The 19,450-nt window shown below is 36.9% G+C and overlaps 1 protein-coding gene across 1 annotated transcript in view; it reads left to right on the forward strand.

The window, feature by feature from the left end:
* Positions 1–4,395: 4,395 nt before the first annotated feature.
* The window catches only part of LOC135238033 (contactin-4), a 98,076-nt gene continuing 83,021 nt past the window's right edge, over positions 4,396–19,450 (forward strand). The window contains exons 1-2 of the mRNA XM_064305661.1: positions 4,396–4,535; positions 14,282–14,497. The gene's annotated coding sequence lies outside the window, so the exon portion shown is untranslated. The remainder of the gene's footprint in view (positions 4,536–14,281; positions 14,498–19,450) is intronic.

The raw sequence follows: 19,450 nt of genomic DNA on the forward strand, positions 1-19,450 counted from the left end.
TTAGTGAAGGCATGTGGACGAGTGTTTACAATTAAACACAACATCCCCCTACCCATCTCAACAGTTGTATGATGCATCCTTGCTTCTTTTCTCTTCTGTAGGAGTCGAATATTTCGTCAAAATATACATTCCTTGGGTAGGCCTGATTATATCCATTTCTATGAACTTTTTAGCCCATTTTTTCTTCATTCCTTTTTTGACTTAATACATTCCAGTGTGCACTGGTATCATATAGAATCATATTATGCTAATGCTGGTGTTTAATGATGTGTCCATGAATATTTCATGAGCAGCATTTTGTGAATGTAGTGTGCAGAAATAGTATGAGGTAGTTAAAATGAAAGGATATTTTTCACGTTTTACATCACAAAGGAAGGGAGTTTTCTTTTAGTTCTGGTTTTCTGGCTCTCTCCATTCTAACAAATCAGGGCATAACCAAGACTCACAGTTCATCTGTGGTCAGCACAGGATCACTGCAGCTCATTAACTATGCACCTTAAAGCCCGCTCTTATCACCTTTAATTGAGAACAGCTAAATCGCCTCTTCAAGCTCCATTACTAACATAAGGATACCAAAAAAAAAAACCCTAATGGAGCTGAAAGTGTAGTCATGGGCTGAAAACTGTGTTCATTTCTCCCTGGAACCTATATTCAAGTTCTGTATAGCCTTAAAGGAGCAAGCACATAGCATACCGCCCTCATTTTGCATGTCCATTTCAATCCATTAATGTTACTGGAACCACATCTGTAAATTTGGGAGGGTGCATGCTACAGCAGCATGTGCAGCTTTCTTTCACTCAGCAATCTATCAGCTGAAGACCGCAGTTACTACACCAGAAGCTTGGAGCAGGCATATGATAGGTGCCCTACCACTCAAATAGGTCATAATTAGGCAAAGGATACCCTCCTTTTTTGAGTGAAGCTATGGCCAATTATATATCACTGAAAGGGACTACTGGCTAAAGTCTTGGCTTGGTTTGATTTTAATATGTTCTGCTATGAACATCACTGCACTAACAAGGGTCATTGCTGGGCATGGCAACAAGTGCTTATTATTATTGTTATTATTATTATTATTATTGTTGTTGTTGTTGTTGTTGTTGATGATGATTATTATTCAAATTGAGCTTTCCTTTTGTTTTCTCTTGTTCCTCTTGATAGCAAGTTACAGTATATCCCAATATCGTTTCATTGCTGTATTACAGGAGGGTGTGTAGGAATTCAAAATCTTAATTATATATCAGCCAATATTTGGAGTATAGTCTAAGATAGACTATGCGGTTCCTGGAAGGCCTCCATGAGATGTGAAATATACTGCGCAGATAACAATACTCCCAGAGCTGGAGGCTTATTGGTGCTGTGCCAGCTTTCATCACATGATCACAGTGTTTCCGCTCTCCACACTTGAGCCATTTCAAACACACTAAGATTTTACCCTAAATGAGATCACCACAATCTAATGCGAGTGGATCTTTTAGTACACCACAAATGTCTCCTGTCTCTCAAAGTCAATAAGGTGGCTAAGGTTCCATGTTTGTGGACAAAGAACTGAATTGAGCCATTCTACAGCAGCTGGATATGTCAGTCATGGACAGAGACAAATGAATGGGGCGAGTGGGAGAAATGAGGTTACTCAGTCTTTACGAGGTCAGAAGGGAAAACCTGGGGTCAAGGACCACAGTTTAATTCCACTCAAAAGAATCTTGTCTCCCTAAAGAGGCAATTAAAGCAGGGGGGTGGAAGAGTGTACTGTAGCCTCAGTGTAACGAAAATCAAGGGTGTAGTCACAGTGTAACCAAAAAAAAAAGTTGTTTCTCTCTATTGCCACCCTTTGAAAACATTGCTCCTGCAAATTAAGATGGATACTTAAAATTGCAGCATTATTTCTGATTTATGTGTATGTAAGCCCGCAGGATGGCAACAAATTTACAGGTAAATTGAGTTCCAGGTGGCAACATTGTGGACATGAATGCATCAGTGTGGTCCTGTAAGAGCAGGAGCATATTGCATGAACACTGTCTGTATGGCCTTTATCTGCCTGAAACGTGTTTCTCTGGTCCCCTGTGATGCAATTTGTTGAGGCAGCTCATAAATTCCGTAGCGAGTCCGAGATGTCACTTATTAGAGTCAGGTCAAGCTCTGATTGAAAGGTCTGGGTATAAAAAGCATCTTGCTGATTTGTCTCTCTCCTCTGTGGTGTGACTCTTCTGTGAGATTGTAAAATCCCCATTAATCATCATTCTCAGCCACAGGGAACAGAGCTCCTGTGCTGCCTCTTCCAGATTTTTTTTCTCCATATGCATGTGAAATGCTGCCATGTATGTGTCTTTCAAAAAGCAAGTTACTCACATCCACGCCTCACAAGCCACTCAAGTCTGTAAATACTGTCACTTACTCAAATAAAATGGTTTCATGTCTTTACACAAAGTGTAATCTTAGACAAATGGAATCTGAGTAAACACAAAACACATTTTTTAAATTATTATTTTATTTAATTAAAACAAGTTATCAAACCCATGTGAAAAAGTAATTGCCCCCTTAAACTGAATAACTGGTTGCACCACCTTTTGCAGCAATAACTGCAATTAAATACTGCTGAACAGTATGCAGTAATGCCATTTAAGTTTAGTCTTTCACATCATGTAAGAAGAATTTTAACCCATTCTTCATGGCAGAACTACAGTAATTTAGACAAATTGGTAGCTTTTCAAGCATGAACTGCTTGTTTTAGGCCCTGTCACAGCATCTCTAAAGGGCTCAGTTCAGAACCCTTGACTAGGCTACTCCAAAACTTTAATTTTGTTTCTTTTCATCCATTCAGATGTGGACTTACTTTTGTGTTTTCCATCATCGTCTTGCTGCATAATCCAACTATGCCTCAACTTAATTTTATGAACAGATTAACATCATGTTAACATTATTTACACATTAAACTATAGTTTTTGGTTGGAAAATGCCATGTTAAAAGATTAAGAACCAATTTATTCATTGTGGTGAGCTTTTTGCTACTTGGCAATTGCCATGAATGTGACATGGAGTTTTCTGTTGAGTTATAACTACTGAATATAGTACCTGGTGAGAATAACTTTTTGAACAGTAACTTATTTTTCAGAAATAATAACACTAGTTTTGTCCACTGAGATTATGTTGAACTCTGACCTGTCACTGGCCCTGTTATGTTCACATTCCCTTACCTGGAAATACTGTGCAACCATAGTGAGATAACTAGTCAGTAGCAGCAAGCTTACTTCATATCAAATCACATAATATCATCATTCAGATCAATCTGTGAAAGTAAAGGAGACTACTTCTTTAACAGAATATGTGTAGTTTTATAAGTCTTTATATGACTACACCATTGTAACAACACCAGTTGGATCCATTCAAAATGAAAATGTTCTGTTTTAAATTAATCAGCCAGTATCAACTGAAAAAGGCATGGCAGATTATGCCCATTTACCATAATTTTCATTTAAATTCATATTTACTTTTGTGAGCTGGATTTGGGGCTGTTCTGACTTTGGGAAAACTTATTTGTTAAGTAGCTTGCTTTTCCTCAGGGTTTTCAGCTCTTTCTGCTGTCAGGTTTTTAAGGCTGATTAAGGTCACCCTGTGCCACAGATGAACTGCAAGGTGGGCGCGCAAGGTTTTGCGGAGTGGGCACGGCCAGGTGCACCGAGTTCTGAACCTCTGTTCAAATGTGACAAAGCTCCACGGCATGATGGTGGAAGACAGAAAGGTCATTCTCTGCCGGGGAACGAGCTGGTGATTGTCCTCTCTGGAACGCAAAGCAATAATTACTGTCAGCTCTTCTCTCCCAGTGTGATGGTGTGGACCAAGGCAGGCAGAACTGGAGGGGTGTCTGACAGCACTGCCTGCTCCCAAGAGAAGACCTTGAACGCAAGGTCCTAATGTCTAGTAAGTGATTGACTGTAGAATGTCAGATACTCATGAATCCAGTTAGGCTGAAATATTACTATAGAAATCATTAATTAAGAGAGGAAGGTGATGTTACTTATAAAAACTACACCATATTAACCGCACCTTTTCCCCCAAACCCAATGAACACCCAATGATTTGCAATTGTTATACAGTAAACTAAAAATAATTCAAGATTAAAATATCTATCTATCTATCTATCTATGATAATGTCAGATTGAGTTACTGTTGCGATAGAGTGCAGATCATATTCAATTTTGGTTAGCTAATTTCTTGGTTTTGCTATAATCTCATTTGGAAATAATGCCATGTAAACTGTCTATACCTACAACATCATTGGCCAACATTCGTTCAACCACAGCACACAGCAAAAATGGTACAATGCAATGTCCTTTCCGAATAATTGATGGAAGAAAGTTAACAGCAGTTTGCAATGCATTTGCTGTGACTCTCTAGTCTGACATCGGTTTTGAGGGGGTTCCCCGCGGCCGAAGGCAGTTCCGAGGGGATCCCCCTGGTGTAACGTAGGTTCCGAGCCTGCGCCGGTAGGACAGCTGCATTGTTTGCTAGCCAGGTGGCTAACCTCAACGTTACAGGTGGGTAGTGGAAACTATTGGCAGCTAGATTGTTAACTTTTTGTGTAGTTAATGTCAATGACTGGCTAACCATTGTTCAGTATTTTTAGTTTTAATTAGCAATGAGTTAAGAGCACAAACAGTTGCTAGCCGCTGTATAGTCATCCCAAAATGTTAATGATTTCATGGATGCCATACACATGCCAGTGCTGGCTAGCTAGCACCACTTCAGTAACGTTAGTAATCTAGATAACCATACAGCTGGTTTCATGAAGCTGTGTAGCAGAGTGGCCAACCAGTTTGAACAAATGTGGCTATGTGTATGTAGTGTGTACCTGGCTACACCATGTTTTGGTTATCGGTTAATAACCGATTATTTTATTAGGGTCTATATCATGTGGGGTTTGCATGTGAATCCATTGAAAACACCTTTAAATGAAATATAAATGATTATATAGCTGTAAATCAACATTTATCTCATGAGCTAAATGCATTGTTAATCATACTGCAGCCTCTGCACTGATTTGAACTGGCTAGCTTGCTAGCTATTTAGCTAGCCTTGCGAGAGATACTTTAGCTGGGTATCATGCTAAAATGGGGATAGTATGAAACAATTGGGGCATGACACACAAGAAAAGCTAGAGAATTACTTCATTTTGCAATCATGGAATAAAGGTTTTATTAATATATAAATGTATGTTGGAAACAATGTAATTGGCTTGCCTTTATTGTTTGTTTCACCAATGAAAGAAAAATGTCATATTTTCAGGGTGCTGGAAATTCAGTGAATAGATACGAATGGATTGTGAGACCAGACTGGCCTAACATGCATAGAAATGTGACTGAAGTTGCAGAAAATATATCTATTACAGGGAGGAATGTGACTGTAACTCATTTCTCTTTAGTCTTAAAGGAAAAACACAGTTTATTCTTGGAATACAAACTTGGCATCTGTTTAACTCTTTAATGTGTAAGTTGATATCATGTCAGTTCTTAAATATTGAATTTTATGAGAGACATTTAGTAAGCTCTTTTTATCTTGAGCCATAGTCTACATCCCCAGTGAACATTTTTGTGGTCAAACCTATGAAATGGTATCTTGGCATTCAGGGGAAAACCCGATCTACATTTGTTTGAAGAATTAATGTTTTTTAGTCTAGTATAGTAACCAGGCTATATCCGGGTAAAACCTGAGCTATACTGTGGTTAATTTAGTCTGTTATTTCAAAGCGTCTCTCAACCTAGATTTCCCCCTCTCTGGACGATTAGATTCCAGCTTTTGCTCACTGGGTTTGGTTTTGCCTGCGTTAAGAATAGACCATTCCTTTAGGCAGTGTTTTAAAATCATTAGACTGAGCACAACGGTAAATCATGGTATCATCTGCCTGAACATATTAGATTGTATTGGTAATTAATAGAAAGTTATTTATATCCATAACAGCAAGTTCGCTACTGTAGACATTTAAATTGTAAGAGCATGAAAATATGTTTTGAAGGCATACAGATTTATGGCTTTGCTAGGTAATGGAAGAATAAAAGATAGCTGTAATTCTGAATGTCAGTGTAAGAAAATTAGTCTTGGTTTTGAATATCCATCCTCAGTGAAGTACAGAAGGCTTGGGCTTTGAAGCACAATGTTGTGCCTTGCTTTAATGTTTTCAATTAAACTTTGTTTAAGCAAACATGAATATGCAAATGATAAATTACACGTCATTTGTCTCTTGTCTCTCATTTGTCATTCACAGTCAATTAGCAGGGTTGACTGTTACTGAGTCTTTCATAATTAAACCATCTTAACTCAAAAAGGAGGTCACAAGGAAAAGCCACTTGCTCATCGTAGATTCCCGCTCATTCATTTTGGAATCCTCAGTGAGCCTACAAATCTCACTTGAGTTCATGTTTATTGATAGCAAACCTTGCCAATAGTTTAGGAAACTTGTAGAGGAACCAACATGCATGCCTTCCTGCCAACTGTCCTGCATCTCAGGAGAGACATGTTAATTTGAGCACAATCTCATCACGCACACAGCCACCTCCAATAATCACATGCTTTTTATTTTTTGAATGCTATAGATCAGAATGGGTAGCACTGTCGCCTCACAGCAAGTTGGTCCTGGGTTCGAATCTGCCTTGTCAGTTTTTTCGCATGTACAAATATGCTGTGGCATGCTAGTTACTCAATTTCTGTCCTCCCTTTTCCTATTGATCCTTTCTGTTAAGGACATGCTACATTACAGGTATTTAGCAGAGTTACTCCAGAGCGACTTATGCAACTTTTTACATAGCATTTAGATTGCATAAATTTATACAACTGCATACTGAAGCAATGCAGGTTAAGTACCTTGCGCAAGGGTACTGTACAACAGCAGCGTCCTACCAGGGAATTGAACCTGTGATACGTGAACGTTATACTACACTACACTTGTATTGTTGATAAGTCAAATAAGGTGTATTGGTAAGAAAAATACTAGCATTGATACTAAAGACAGGTGTTTCTAAATGTATTAAAATAGTGTTTAATGGAAATCAGCACTTTAACCACATATGAATTGTTTGATGGAATACAGAGCCAAATAAAGAAAAAAAATGTCTTTGTCCCAAACATTATAGAGCTCACTGTATGTGTGTTAGGTTTATTAATATGATTGTAAGCTAATGATAGTCTTTTAATTTAATGTGTAGATGTCAAAGACAAAATGATTAAGTGACTGATTTAATGTTGAGTTTTGGAATCCCATTTAAGGGACTATGCAGATGCTAGCCTAATAACCAAACATGTACAATACAGGTGCCCCCAATGTAGAATGATACATGGGTATCAGACATTGTCTTTATATAACTTCTCATAACATTTTGATTGTAAATTAAATGTAAGCACAGCTCTGAATACATTCTTCCCCAAATTGCAATTTTTACCCTCTATTACACTTTTGAGGGATTATTTTTCCGCTTTTCAGTATAACTGGCTTGGTCTTGTTGATGTGAACAAAATCATGATAACCCGCAATAGTGACTATACTGGGAACAAAAAGACTTGACAGGTTCTGATTGTTGCTAATTACTTGACAGCCAATTCTATTCTTGTCCTTTAGTATCAATATTGGACTCGACTTTCAAAAGAGATCACTGCACTCTGATTTTGATACCCAAGTAGTGGAAGAATTTGTTTATCACATCTCACTAACTACAACAGCTTCCACCCTAAATCTGCTCAGGTCATGGCCCCTCAGCTTGTGCTCTGTGGAAAGCCACGTCTCTTTCTGTATTAAACTATGGAGCTCAAAGGCTTCAGTAGAAACAAGTACACATACTGGGTGAAGGTAGGATAAAAAAAATCTTGCAATATTAGAACTTGCAGTATTGTCTTATTTGCCGTTTACACTGTTGCAACCTTTCAGGCACATCTGCTTGGCAGTCACACACAAATAAAACATCTTATGTACTGAATGTGGGCATGCCAGATGCAAATGAAACAAGGTAAGGCTGGAAACCAAGCCACCAAAAGTTGGGTGAACAAATCTATACTCTGCGCAGAGTGCCTAGAAAACAAACTAGAAATGAAATTAAAAAGTGACTGGCAACTGTGTATCCCCTGAATTTCTGTGATTCAGCTGGATCTGCAAAAAACATGCACAATTTCCACAATTTGCTAACAGCTGCATATGCAGTGATTATGCAGTGATGTTTTAAATGATAAAATTATGACTGAGTGAGTTGAAAACTATGCAAAAATTCTGGTGGTCCTCTAAACTATGATAACCCATCATCATGTCTGTTGGCGTCAAGGCATCACAATCATTACCTTTTCTGGTGTCTGTGATCATGAATATGAAATTTCCCACTGTTCCACTAGTAGGGCTAAACAGTAGTTTAGCACTACATAAAACCATACAGCTTACATATCTTGACCAGAAACATATCTCAAAAAGAGCAATTACATCTTAACTTAATTGTGCCTGTGTGTCAAGATTCATATTTATATAGTCATGTAGTAACTAGAACAATGGAATGCTTTCTCCCCACTCACCCCCATGTTCTGAGCATAATTACTTTTTGTACATAGTCAAGTCCAAGAAATAAGATGTTATGCTGATGTGAATTTCCCACATTTGATCATTTATAAAAGGCCAGCAGTTACGTCATCGAATGATACTCATTTTTCTTGATTCTCAAAGACCACATAATGAATGAATAATTTTCATTTCATTTTCCACGATTAAGGAGCACAGCCTTAAGGATCAACTGTGCATCCTCATTTAATGACTTTTCCTCAGAAAGCAATGACTCTTTAAGCCAAGTTTTATTCAGGCGACAAAGTGCAGGAGAGATCTATTTTATTTGGAGTAGGAACAGTGTGATACATTGCATGTATTGTGGGACTGTCCCATGCACTAGATATACAAATGATCTCAAATTATTTCATTTGTTAGCTTGTTATATTCATATAGCCTAATTAATGTCAATGTGTTTTAGATACATACAACATGAATACACTCTTGGTTAAACATCATTTCAAGGGTATATTTGCAAGATGACTAAAATGCAGCCAACAACCCTTGTCCACTTTGGACATATTGTTGACATATTTATTTTTTTACATTTGGACATCAAGAAAATTTGAAAATTAAGAAAAAATTGGAATTATGCAAGGATATGCATGAAAAAGGAAAAAATCTCACATTCCTTGCAAGTATGAAAATGATGGCTTGAGCAGTGGCCACTGTCTGTTGCTGTGCATCTTCTCCATCCTTGTTCTTTGATGATGGATCAACCAAAGTCAAGTCATGCTTCACTGGCTCTTTCCTGCAGACATATGCAATTCCACCTTCACAGTTTACATCTCAGTTTGAGGGATAGTTCCATTTCTGTGATTTTCTTGATGCCATTTAAGTTTTAATGTATGTTTTTGATTAGCTAGCTTTACTGTAGCTTATTGTATATGGTATAGCTTTGTTTGTAATGCATGAGTCCCCAAAGTAGAGCCGCTTTGCAACCTTGTTCCTCGGGAGATATACCCTATATCCTCTGTTAGAGTTTTCCGAAAAAATTCCAACACCCTAAAACAAGTATATCATCACCCTAGGTTCCATAGGCTGTACATGTGACCATGTAAAATGTCTATTCTCAGTTATACATACAAATATCACCATCTTTTTCTTACATCACGTTTTTTTTTTTTTTTTTTTGCCATATATGTGTTTCAGCTGAAAAGGGGAAACAAAATGTACAGATTTAAATATGAAAAGGCTCCATTTGCATCTAACATGCAGCTTTATAAAGTGTCTTGAACATTCCATCCTCATCCAAGTTGTTCAGTATCAGGGAGTTCATTGTGTAACACTTCATGTCCCTCTGGATTCTGTGGTAATTACATGTAATGAATATCTTAATTATGTAAACGCTTCTGATAATTTCACATTTGTCCTCGGTGTAGTTTATATTCCTGGATCTCAAGTGAAGTCTCTACAGATATTGAAACCAAGACCTACCCTTGCCACATCCTTTCTATTTTCAGTCACTGGATCTCACAAGGGAACCTTGGGTATTGATATATGCACAGCGGGCACAAGTGATATCTTCGAGAGGACATCTCTACTTTAATGCCTCTGGAATTACTGTCCATTACTTTACTCATTCCTTTATTTTTGCATCTTTGTAGCAAGGGTTAGAGCTGATGAAATCACCACTTCTTGATGCCTTGGGCATTTGTCTTTTGGGGAGCCCCAGAACAAAGGGCTTTCTTTGCTACCTCAGAAGACTGCAGCTCAAAGCTTCACAGCAACCACCTGATCCTTAACCACTCTTCAGTTTCTTTCAGCACATTAGGAAAGCCAAAAGGACTCCATCAATCCCACCTGAAGTTTTCTTGAGTCTAAATAAAGTTAGCTATAATTATTCTTGTCTAGATATAGATTGCTCTGTGTGTGTGTGTGTGTGTGTGTGTGTGTGCGCGTGCGCGTGTGCATGTGTGTGTGTGTTTGTGCCAAATGCAAGATAAGATTTTATTACTTGTGTCTCTTAAAAGAAAAGGATAAGTACCTGTTTTTGGTGAGCACGTTTTGGATAGTTGTTGGTGAGAAAGATGTGCCTTGTGACCGGCGAGATTGAGATTGGTGGTGTTCAGTAAGAGAGGAAAGTTGTGAGCACATGGATTCAATAAGAGTTTGGGACCTGATTTCCAATGATCTTTACACGATTTCAACTAGCATCAATGAATCATTACATACATTTATTTATTGCAATATATGCACAACATTATTAGCATGCATAATATGAAATACCATAATAAATAAATAAGTCTGTAAGCCTAATGCTGAGTGTATATTACATTGTACATTTTGTGAGTTGATTTTCCTGTTGTCAAGATAGAGCATGCATGTGGAATCTGAGACACAGAGTACAACTAGGATAACCTGTGGTCCTGCTATTCATGTTAACATGGATGTAAAATAATATGGTCCCATGTTTATTTGATGACATCAGCAGCATTGTGCACCTGTCTCTCACATACAAGCTCACATACATACCTTCTGAAACCATTCGTCCATCATCTCTTCTCACAGTCTTTTTGAGCATAAGCACAGACCTCGAAAGGTCAATCTGATAAAAGCAGGCTTTTCAAGGCAATCTGATGTGCTGTGCCTTATTTTGTCAAATCCAATAATGACAGAACAGATGCTGTGTACTGACTGAAATGGCACTTTCATCTGCTTCCAAGAAACATATCTGTCGACACAAAAATGTCCTGTTATTCTTTTAATGTCTCTCTATTATTCTCCTACTTCAATAAATACATTTCAGTAGTATACAAAACAGCTGCTTTGTATTTTAACGAAACCGAGTAAGATTTTATTTTATTGGATAAATTAATGCAAATGTAAATTTGTGGTAAGATGACAAATCATGAAGTGATACAAATTGCAGTGCACTACCTTTGTTCTTCACTTTGTCTTTAACAAGCCGCTAATTGGCACCTATAAAGTAATGTTCCTGTAAGCCAGAAGGGGAAAGGTTTTTTTTTTTTTTTTTCCCCTCAAAACCTGAGAATATTCAAACGATTTAAACAAGAAGAAAATTAAACTAATTCCTTGGGCTTATTATCATTGTGATTGTCAAGCCTGTTCTTACCAGTCATTCGCTTTGTTTCCTGCCAGAACATTGCATTGAAACAGTCATGCACCCAGAACAGGTGTTCTCTATTTGTTCATATATTATTTATTTTCTTTTTTGGGGGGCACATTCAGAACACAATTACTGGATCTGTACACATTCATGACTGCACACTTGCTGATGGCAACATCGATTCTTTAGTGGGACTAACCTGCATATAAGCACCTTTTGCAGAAGAATCAATGAGTGTTGTCACAAATATATATCTTAGTAGGACCACTTCATGATTACAAACAAAAAATATGACCAGCATTTGCCACCTCTTATAATTTCACTTCCAAACCATGATTTTCCCTCCTTGCAATTGCATTCCAGATTGGGGATATTATGATATACAAACCTGAACTGTTACAGTATATTTGGAAAGTTGATACGAAATGGATAATGTTAGTTAAGTGCTTTGATATTATTTTATCATATTTTTATTAGGGAACAAGATGGAAAAACAAACTATATTAATGTATGTACACATGTGGCAGCATAGCACAAACTAATTTCAAACAAGCCTAGTATGAATTTACTGGAAAAGTATTGTAAGTGGCCCCTTATTGCTGAAATTAACTCAAATGTACAAAATGTCCTTACCAATTGCCCTGAGGCATTAGAAGGCGGCCAGAACTTAACAGCAAACTTTCTGGCCTGGTAGGTCATGTCACACATTGTGGTTTCATCATTATTCTATGCACATTTAATGTTTCGCCTGAGTCAAAAATATTCTTAGACACTTAATTTTACATGAAGTAATTAACAGCCTTTGAATAGGAATGATTCCAGCTGACAGATTTTGATCACTAGTTGCAGGTTATTCTTGCATCCCATATGCTTAAACTCAAAAGAGTATTCATGAGATATTTTGGTACAACTGAGAGAGGGTTTTTTGACTTTCATCAACCGAGCATAAATTGATTCACTTTCTTGTGCAAGAGAAGTGTTATATTCATCCTACAGAATTCCAGATGCTATTATACTGTGGAATTTATTTACTTATTTTTGCTACCTACCTATCTATCTATCTATCTATCTATCTATCTTTCTATCTATCTGTCTATCTGTCTATCTGTCTATCTGTCTATCTGTCTATCTGTCTATCTGTCTATCTGTCTATCTGTCTATCTGTCTATCTGTCTATCTGTCTATCTGTCTATCTGTCTATATATTCTGTAATACTTTGCCCTGTAATATTTAGAATGTATTTTAATGTCTACTGAATAATCTAATTAGTTTTAGTTTGCTGGTGCTTTGGGTTTTTAAGAAAACATCACAAGATGAGATCTTTTCCAGTGAATAACCACTAAGATAAGAAATGTATAAAGCAATCCATTGACTGGCTGAAACATGTGCAGCAGCTATAATACTGACACAAAACAACACACTCGTGTTACTTATACTCTGTCATCTTGGCTATTGTAGCCTGGGAATTGTTTAACTGATGTTAAGATTCTCGTATTGGCCTTTATAAGGGACTGCACAACAGACATGTTTATTACCTAGCCTGAATGCCATCTTTGGTCTGCCAATGCTAGCCTGTGCTGTGTTCTGATGAAACACATGGCACATGGACATGAAAGTTACACCTAAAGAAACAAATGGGTTTGATTTTATTGTTGTTCACATTTAGTTTTTATTTTTTGCTTTTATGAATTTGGTCTTATTTAAATAATATGTGAATGGTCTGAATCTTTACATGGCAGTTAATTCTGGTTTCTGTAAAAAAAAATATATGATAGAATAGATAGATGTCATAAGTAACATTCAGATTTGCGTTTCCTGTGAAAAAGATGTGATTCTAGTAGCCTATAATTGCATACTTGCTGAGGCAGGACATTTGATGTCATTAGGAACTGGATTGGTAATGGTAGGTTAAGGTGAAATGCAGGCTAGAGTGCTTTATGTTGCAAAAGAAAAAAAAAAGAAAAATAAAATAACCATGGTATAAAAACTCATCATAATAGCTATTTATCACCAAATATCACTTTCAATTCTTAGTTAACACTTTCTTTAATATTTGCTTGTCTGGCACAAATGTTTTAAGAAACCAAGAGGACATTAAATACATTGTAGAACAGTACCCTACTCTGAGACAAAGCATACATGAAAGCTCTGAGGAAGAAAAAAAAAAAAAAAACATTTCAGGCTGTATATCGCTTGCTTTAAGGTGAGTTTGAATTATGAAAAAAAATTAAAAAAAATAAATAACTGATGGAATGAACCGAAAACTGACATGGTGTTGCGCTTAGTCCACAAAAAAAAATGTGCTTAGTCCACAAGAATTAGTGGACTATAAAGAACAGAGATAATGTTGGGGTTTTTTTTACACACTAACTCCGTATGGCAAGACATCTGTCTAAATTGCTGGCACGTTATAAAGATCCCAGCATGTGTGTCTCATTAATGGCACTACTGGGATCGTATTCGCATCAAACATGCAAAAAATGGCATAGCTCGCTTTAATGCTCACGACGTTCGAATAAATTTATGTGATGTTATATCACATAATGCAAATAATTTCTGTGACGCATCTCTGACCTTTTGTTTTTTTATGGAGAGATTCAGCGTAAATATAATTCTATTTCTGTCGCTTTTCACTTTTAATAAAGATTTTATGTGGGACGGGGGAGGGGTCTACAGTGCTGCTTCCCCTCAACCAACAGCCAGACGTGCGCACAGAACAAACCTCTCCGTTCGGACATCAAGCTGCCAACGATAGTGCTCTTGGAGCAACGCATGAGCTGCGGATCTCTGTCCACAAGCACCTCGCCACCAAAGTGCACCTCCCCTGTTCTCTGGAACTGACATTTGTCCACTAATTTAAGGTAAGGTTCTTCGGAATCCTTTTATAATACGTCTGTCTTGTAGCTGCCGTCAGTAGTGAGTCTCGTGAGTTTAAGAATAATAATTGCTCTATCACACATGCTGTTGCACCACCTTTGTCAGATCTGAGTTAATAGCTTGCATATGTTTGACTATTGTTTATTTTTTATTTATTTATTTTTTTTTTTGAAAAATGGAAACAATGCTGTCAAAATATTAGAGATACATTGAGAATGCGCTGTCGCAAGTGGCTACATTATTTAAGTAGGCTACTTTGTATTTTAATGGAATATGGACGTGTGCGTAGATTGCAATGCCGCGCTCAGATTCCTTAAATTTTAGAATTGTAACGAATATTTGCGTGGCATTGTCCCTTGTTAAATCGACTTTTATAAACGCCATCGCATTAAATTATGGGCCACTTCGAGGTTCGACGAAGTAAATTATGTCTTATACTTTTAAGCTAATGGTTGAGTTTACTTTGGTTGGCTATAGCAGACTTTAAAGTGTGGGAGGTGAGAAAGTGATAATCTCTTGTCCGTCTTCATACCTGGTTGAATCCGTTTCCCTCATTTTACTGCTAACAGATTTTTCTGAAAATATTTATAACACTAAGATTTTCTGTGAATACTAATGCTCTGCAATGTTTAAAGTAGAATGCGTTGAGCAATTACTATTAATAACCATCATTGTACAACTGCATTGTTGGGCCTATTATTATTATTATTGTTGTTATTATTATTATTATTATCATCATCATCAATGTAAAGTATCTACCAGCATCTATACATTCAGATTATATTCAAAATTTCACATAGATTTCAAACAAATATATGGGAAAATGTGTTTATGTAATCTTATCTATTTTTCATTCTTTGTATTATGGACCCATGCTATTTGTAACCTGACAGTCGGTATGTGTCATTTGCCTATAACGGGTTCACACATCCAAGTGATTGGATTGTGTTGTTCTTAGAGGACACTTCAATCAAGGCAGGCCTAGGATAAGGTAAAGGGAACATGCATTTATTTATGAATAATCTCATTTTGTGAGTCTTAGCTGTGAACAGCATATCTGAGATATTTATTTATTTATTATTACTGAACTGTAGCTGTTACAGCTGCAGTGTGAATCTTTGTTTGGGACAAGCTCACTCAACCTACCATCCATACTGCTGGGTTGTTGACAGAGACATTATTTTTAATAATCTATAACACTATAAAAAATGAATTTTTAGTGCTTATATGCACATAAAATAATATTATTAAGGCATACTCCTGATTACCTTATTAGTGCACATTACCTTAAGCCTTTGAACGATTATCTATGTGTTTGTGTGCATGTGTGACAGTGTGCTTCTTGTGGTTGCTCATAATGGGTTCTGTACATGATGAGTCGATTGTTATTTAATTTGGCATTTACCCCTCATATTTTCTATTTATTTATTTAGTGAATTAACACTGTAAATCTGTCCACAGAAATTATTTGTTTTCCAAATGGCACTGAACACGGTTGGTATGCTCAGCTGACAAACAATTAGTGAAATCCCTCTCAAGGAAGGCAAGGAGCCACATGTCATGAGCTGCTTTCTTACAAATGTGAGGCCCAGAGATCGATTCTGTGATGGCACTTTTCTGTCGCTTAGTCAGGCACAATGATGATTAATTTGCCACTTTGTGGCTTAATTTCTAAATCAGTGACTTTATAAACCCTCCACGTCCCTGCAGCGTATCTGATTAGTCTCCAAGGTGCGATCCAGCGAACGCACATGGACCCCCTCACCTCCTGATGCCTGAAACACTGGTAGAGGTAAAACAGGCCTCATCGCCTCCACTTCAAGAAGCGCAACAGACGGCAGATTACATTCCAATTTCAGTCATTCACTGTGATTAATTTACAATAATAACAACAATAATAATGATGCAAAATAAACAGCTACCATATGTGTTCATGATCAAATGATAAAAGCTGTCATTTTCTATCATGATTTATTGTAAATGATCAGAGATCAGGACTATTTATTAACATAAAACATCTATTTCTGTTTTATTTTGTTAATGACTTTTTCAGGGTTTTTTTTTCAAACACTGAGGAGCAAAACAGTACCGATTAAGCATTACATATACTAGAAAGAAAAAAGATTGGTCAATATGAATAAAATGGCTTTATTGCATTGCATGTTGTAAGAAAACTTTCAATGTTTTGGCAAAGCCGTCATCAGGGAATGAAACAGAATATATACAGATGCAATGATTCAATGTCAGTGATAGTTGGTAATTAGTGTAGGTGCATGGAGGAGCCATATTGCTAACTCTTACCTGTTTTTTTATTCAGTGTTGTTTTTACAGTAATCCAAGTAATCCATTGATTGGGGACTATTGATTGAAGTTTTTGTCAAATACGCCAACCCTAACAGTATGTAAAAATATGATCAATTCTCAATATTCTCAAAATTGGTTAGTTGAGTCTTTATTATCCCCATGGGGCAATTTGTTCCGCAGCGTAGTATACAGTAAATAACAATAAATAACACTAAATAAATACCCATGACAACAGATAATCAAAAAAAAAAAACGTATTACTATAATTTATGAAGAAAACCAATGACAGTTGGGATAAATGAGTATTTAGTCCTGTTTGTTTTTAATATAGGAGCCTATATCTGTGCTCTGAAGGAAGTAATACAAATTGATCAAAAGGGATGCTGGGAATCGCTCAGAATGGACTGGGCCTTCCTTGTGGCTTGTATCTGGTACAGCTGGGAGAGATCAAATGTTTGCGCTGATGATCCTGCTAGCTACATTTACAATGTTGGCCAGTCTATTCTTGCACTTAAGATTTAGGTTACCAAACCAGCAGATCATACTATCAAAATGCTGAATAATTTAAAATTAAAATTGAAAGTATAAATAATAATAAAATTATATATATATATATATATGGTAAATGGTAAATGGACTGCATTTATATAGCGCTTTTATCCAAAGCGCTTTACAATTGATGCCTCTCATTCGCCAGAGCAGTTAGGGGTTAGGGGTTAGGTGTCTTGCTCAAGGACACTTCGACATGCCCAGGGCGGGGTTTGAACCGGCAACCCTCCGACTGCCAGACAATCGGTCTTACCTCCTGAGCTATGTCGCCCCTTAATATAAAATATATAAATATATATATAAAAATATATATATATATATTCTGTGAATGTGTTTTCATGCTCACTAATATAAAGTGGGATCAAGTTCTTTGCTGAACCCTCTGCTGTGGAGTCAAGGCCTTTTTCACTGTCCTGCTCAGAAATATTCACATAGCCGAATAATTTCTTCCAAGGCCTCCAAATGCTGAGTCTTCTCTTTAGACTTAGGAATTGCAAAATACATTTTTGTTGTAAAACATTCTTTGTAGACATAAAGTCTCAAGAACCTTTTGCCAGTGCATAATGTCATCAGCTTGTGTACTAAAAAAGTTATGGTTTGTTTACGCAGGGCAGACAACGCAAAAAAGGTGAGGAGCCCCCAAAATCTGGTATTCCCACCCCATAGGTTACAAAAAAAGGAACTGTTGTCGCTAAAACACTGGCATCGTAAAATAGTATACAGAGGTAGAACCGTGACTTTAATACTGTAAAATGGTGTTTAGTGGGAGCAGATTGATTGAAAATCTCACCGTGAAAAATGAAATGATTGCAAATAAACCCGCTCTGGCAGGTGAAGGTGCGTCTTAAGGGTTTAAAGTCTGTCTGCAAAAGACATCGAATGAATACACATCAAAGCTGCAAAGGAATACTTTGTACAAATAGTCTAAATTAAAAAATATAGTCTAAATAAAAAGAATGTAAATAGGTGATGGAAATTCCATCTAGCTAGAGGCAAAAATAAAAATAAAGAAAATAAATCTACTTACTAATTTGCAGCAGGGTTGCCACCAGGGATTTGTTTTTTTTTTTTTTTCCCAAATGCCTTCAGTAGAAAGTTACTTTACTGTAATCAGGAATTGAGTTTCTATGTTTTTTTTTTTTTTGTTTGTTTTTTTTGTCTTTGTCTTGTTTTTTTTGAGTTCTTTCACCCAATCATTCACATGATTACAGATTCTGTGGAATCCTTGGAGCTAGTCATGTAGGCATTTATGCATATTGGATGGAAACTTTATGCATATATAATTGTATTGTCACTGTTGGCTTTGTAAAGATAGCATGTGTATTGTCTTGAAACACAAAAATTATGTTATGCGAAGTCTACTTTGAGAATGCTGTAGGGGGGCAGTCAGTGGGATATTAATTTGACAAACCTTGCTCATGATTTTTTATTAAAACATCTTTAGTATCTCAAGCGTAAACCAGAATTGAAAGAAAAAATGGATTGATAAAATAATCACTATTGATTACTTTAAAATGACAGATTCAGTTGAACAGTCAAATGTAAAAGGTAAGAAGTCATTCTCAGGGATGAGAGTGATTTGGCCATTAACTGATTTGGATACATAGCCAATCAGAGAGTTCTCTGCAGAGATTATTCTTTTCTGTCAGTTTTTTCCACGGCGCGCAGGAACTGCCACCGTGGGCTATGCATGGCAAATTGTGGTCACTCACTCACGGACCTTTGAGGGACATTTTGTGGGACGCATGCGCAGGTGGTGCCAGCTAAAATGTGTCTGCGGACGTGAGTTGCGCCGTGGGTCTGGACGGTTCCGTGCTTGTTCATATATATACTGTATCTGTATACCAGACTATTAAACAACATAGGTGCAGACTGCATTCTTTGGCTAACTAGCATGGTGATGAAGCTGTCAGCAGTTGACACAGAGGATAGACCCAGACGAGCTACAGGCAAGTCTAATTAGTTAAAGCCAGTGGGAACATAGCCTCACTAAACACCTGCTACTTTTCCCCCTCCATTGCAACTGCTTCACTGAAACAGCCCACTGATTGCCTCCTATCTTATTATAAAATTGGCACATTTTA

The sequence above is a fragment of the Anguilla rostrata genome, chromosome 13 (genome assembly GCF_018555375.3).
Source record: "Anguilla rostrata isolate EN2019 chromosome 13, ASM1855537v3, whole genome shotgun sequence".
Lineage (NCBI taxonomy): Eukaryota > Metazoa > Chordata > Actinopteri > Anguilliformes > Anguillidae > Anguilla > Anguilla rostrata.